Source organism: Crotalus tigris, unplaced genomic scaffold (genome assembly GCF_016545835.1).
Source record: "Crotalus tigris isolate CLP2741 ecotype Arizona unplaced genomic scaffold, ASM1654583v1 scf7180000024347.1601321, whole genome shotgun sequence".
NCBI lineage: Eukaryota > Metazoa > Chordata > Lepidosauria > Squamata > Viperidae > Crotalus > Crotalus tigris.
In genome coordinates, this window is record NW_024100516.1 from 969,749 (window position 1) to 974,575 (window position 4,827).

Genomic DNA, 4,827 nt, shown 5'->3' on the forward strand with positions numbered 1-4,827 from the left:
TTTTCTGGTCTGTGGTTTTTCTCTACGGTGTAGTAGAAGAAATAAAGAGCCCAGGGCCAGGACTCATTGAGGGAATGTTCTGTCTCTGGTCGTGGAATGGGACAACTCGCCCGGGACAATTCAGCCATTCAATTTAATTATTTAAAATAATTTTAAAAACGATTTTAATTTGTGTCGTATACATTTCATTTTTGCATCTTTTCTTTAATGATTCTGTTCTACTATTTCTTTGGTATTAGTGTAGCTCTTGTCCCGCAGCAAGTTGTAACAACAACAACAGCATAATAACAACAACAATAATAACAACAACAAACTAATGCCATGAAAGCAAAGACAATCCAAATTGCTGACTTTGCAATGACGAAGTTGAAACTGTTTCACATCTAATATATGAGTGCAGCCAAATCGCACAAACTGACTACAAAGCTAGACATGACCGAGTTGCTAAATTAATCCACTGGGCATTGTGTAAAAAGTACGACTAGCATAGTGAACCTCCCCCCTTTCCGTATGGGCCACTCCACAGTCCAGTACATCCACCAATCATTTCTGTTCATTTTTTTACGGAAACCAACCAGCCACGCTAGCCCACCGGCTCGACGCATCCTTGGGTTGGAGCATTGTCCCACGGGAACTGATGATGTTGAGTTGCAATTGCCCCCCAACCAGTAGAGTTCAAATACCTGAACAACCGGTTGTCTTATTTGATGCAGGCCTGGGCCTCTGAGGCCTAGAACGGACTTCCGGAAGTGGCATCCATGCACTTCTGGCGGGCTGTTCTAGGCCTGCGAGGCCTCTGAGACCTAGAACGGACTTCCGGAAGTGGCATCCATGCACTTCTGGTGGGCCGTTCTAGGCCTGGGAGGCCTCCGAGGCCTAGAACGGACTTCCGGAAGTGGCATCCATGCACTTCTGGTGGGCCATTCTAGGCCTGGGAGGCCTCCTCCAGGCCTCCGAGGCCTAGATTAGACTTATGGAAGCCAGCCAGTTTTCCGAATGCAGCAAAATTTAGCTACCGGTTCTACTGAACCGGTGCGAACCGGCTGAATCCCACCACTGCCCCCAACTTGCATTCCATCTCCCCCCCCCCGTCCTTTTTCTTTTTTAAGAAAATTTTATTGATTTTCTAGTTTTACATAAATATTTGAAAAGCAACGTGGCGGCTGGGTTGGTGAATAATTCAATAACATACAAAATATCTTTAGTACAGGCCTCAAACTATTACAATAAATATTTCCTTTCTTTTCCCCTTGGTATTTATTGTCTCATATTTAAATTAATACAATTCTTATTATATCGATTAAATAAAAATAAACTTTCTTACATTTATCAATAATTTTTAATTTATAATATCCTAGTTGTTTTAACATTCAATCTTTTTAGACAATCAACGTCCTGGTTAGTTTTTCCCAATTTTTAGTTTCCCATTAATATTTAAATTTAATGTTTAATATTTATAATTTCCAAGTTTTAAAGAATCCCATTTCCCTTTATGACAATTCATCACAAGATCTAATGTTCAGGATACAGGTCTTATCTATTTGAATTGTCACCATATTATATCAATTAATTAATAATACAATATAATATTCTTGTTTTCTGGTAATTTCCAAACATCTCAAATTTAGTAACCAAAATTTCTCTTATTTCAACAGTTAATACTTCCTCTCTTTTTCTCTTAATATCTACTATCCCTTTTCTTGGTCAAGCTGCAAGCCAAACGGGATGTAGATGGAAGAGCGATTCAGTCTTGACAGTTATAAATTGAGGGCTACCTGTACATACAAAGTAAAATGGAGGACATTACACCTCGTTTATATGACGGCTTTGCACTTTTTAAAAAAAATCCTGGGGCCTAATTTTCAGTTTGCCAAATCCTGCAGCTCACTGAATTACTCTTGTATTTGATGGGATGCCTGGCACGCCAGAGTAAAAAATAATAATAAAAAGAATCTGGGGTCTGCCAAACCAAATATAAGCATGTAATTCTTTTTTTTTCTCTTATCCTTATTACACAGAGTGTGTCACCCTTTTTTTCATTCAGCCTAATCTAGCATGAGTCATCCTTTTTTTCTCAGATTTAGCTCCTTTTCAGTTTACTCCCAAAATAAAATAAATAAAATACTTCCGTCGTTCCAAACGCATCAGTTTCCTATCAAATGAATGGGGAAGTCTGGAAGGCCAAGAATTAGCTTGGCCTGGGAACCTGAATTATAGTATCGTGGAAATTTTAATTTCTTGCCAAGGCATTTTTTTCAGCGACCGTCTTACAGTCTGAACTGGTTTAGTCTATCGTGCTGACCGTGTTACAAACAAAAATCTCTTCCCTTCTTGGGTCATTCTGGATGACAAGTACAGTCGTGGCCAAAATTGTGGAAATCTTTTGGGAAAAGTGTACAGTAGAAATGCCACCTTTGGTTAAGTTTCCACCCATTTTTCTTCCAATTTCTTTATATCTGTAGTTTTGTTTGCTTAATAATACTATTTTACATCGCTTTCTGGGCGACCAGTCAACTCTTTGCACGATTACTTCAATTTTATTACATTTTACAAGCTCACTCAGTGAAAGAACACAAAAAACCCCTATAGCTTTTCATAGAACACAGCACAGATAATTGAACAAACTATGTTGCATGACATTCTTGATTAAATGATCTTTCCATTGATATATAATTTTATGGTACTGCTACAAAAAAAGGGGGTGTTATTAGCTATCAAAACTCAAAAACACATTTTTCCCAAAAGGTTTCCACAATTTTGGCCATTACTGTAGCTCGGTTTCAGAACTGGATTCTAACAGCATCTTATTTTGAGGTCTGAAGCAGGCTCAGTTAGCCCCCCAATGAGGTATCTGTTCTGTTAGGTTTTCCAAGGAGATCTTTAGTGAACATTTGCTTCAGGTGTAGACAGAGCCCAACGTAAAACAAAAGCTGCTTCTGCAGAATTCAGGGTTGGTTCAAGAAAAAAAATTACAAGCTTATTTTGATGTAAGCTAACACTCAAAAAGCACTCTGAAAAGAAAGCTTCCAATTCAAAATAGAACCAAAATCAGGTGAAGTATTAGTACTGCTTTATAAAGCCTTAGTAAGGCCACACTTGGAATGCTGCATCCGGTTTTGGTCACCACATTACAAAGAGAGACTTTGGAAAAAGTGCAGAGAAGAGCAACTAGGAGGATTAAAGGCCTGGAGATTAAAACGTATGAAGAACAATTGCAGGAATTTGGTATGGTTAGGATTAGGGGAGACGTGATAGCAGTATTCCAGTATTTGGGGGCCTGCCACAAAGAAGAAGGGGACAACCTATTCTCCAAAGCACCTGAACGCAGGACAAGAAACAATGGATATGTGGGAAGTCAGCTCCCCCCCCCCAGAGAAAGAAATATTTTTGGAAATATTTAAAAGGCAGAATATATTTCCCTAAAGGATTTTAAAGGCAGAACCACCACCACCCCGAAGTGTCTCTGTCCCAAACAGAAACCAAGTTTGCAAAATGCAGATGATAATCTTGTCAGAAAGACTGGAGTCAGGAAACTGGGATTATGAAGAAAGATCCCTAGAATCAACACATCAAAAAGCTAAGAGTCATCAGCCCCAGCCCCAGGGAAGCAGGATATGACCCTTGGAACATAATAGGATTAACCCCCACCATCAGGATACCAGAACGGCACACTCAGACTCAGGTTAAAGTTCATGCCACAGGAACAACTCCAAACAAAAGGCTCAAGAAGGTATAAAAACCCACTCCCTACATGTGCGCTCTCTCTCTCTTTTCTTCCAGAGCCACCTTTCTGTCTGGCTCTCCTCTTCAGTAAACTGCAACCTTCTTTCTAAAGCAGTCGCCATGTTGTTTATTCCCGGCTTGGACTGAACCACGATGAAGACTTTTCTTTCAACAGATGGAAACCAGTCAAGGAGAGAAGCAACCTGGAATTAAAGAGAAACTTCCCAACAGTGAGGACAATTAACCAGTGGAACACCTTTGCCTTCAGAAGTTATGGGAGGTTTTTAAGAAGAATCTGGACAACCACTTGTCTGAGATGTTATAAGTTCTCCTGCTTGAGCAGGGAGTTGGACTAGCTAGAAGATCTCCAAGATCCCTTCCAGCTCTGTTCTAATTCAAATGTTTGAGCTACCTTGGCAAACAAACAAACAAACAAACAAACGCCTTGCTGATGCTGGATCAAGATAATAGGAAAGGAAAAGAGCTCTCCCCCCCCCCCGCAGGTAATGACTAAATATAATATATTGTGTTCCAGATGCCAGGGAAACTCAATGATGCAGTTTCAAAAAAATCTCAAAAGGGTTTGGTAGATCTCTAGCAAAGGATTTCAATAGGGCCATAAAAGGAGAATTACTAAATCAAGAGAAATGGGTTACGAAGCACATTGGTGCTCTGGCTTACTCCAAATTAGGTTTTTTCTGATGCTGGATTTCTGTGATGTTCCAGGAAAATTTGCCGTCTTAGAGCACGATTACGCAGACAGCACTCTTGGGTTTCTTAGTAATGTCTCGGGAAACTGAATGGGACTGAGCGGAAATAGCAATTGTGTGGATTTTGAATTAGAGCAGACATGTCAAACACAAGGCCCAGGGGCCAGATGCGGCCCGCGAAGTGGTTTCATGTGGCCCGCGAAGCCATCCTGGAAACAGTGAGGGAACGGCCCCCGCTGCCTTGGCCCTGGCCCAGGTCGGCCGGGAGCCAATGTACAATTTTGTGGTGGCCATCTATGCTGAAATGCATTCGGTCTTAGCTCCACAAGGCCGTCTGGAAACAGCGAGGAACCAGCCCCTGCCGTGTTGGCCCCGTCCCCTGGGTGCATGCTGG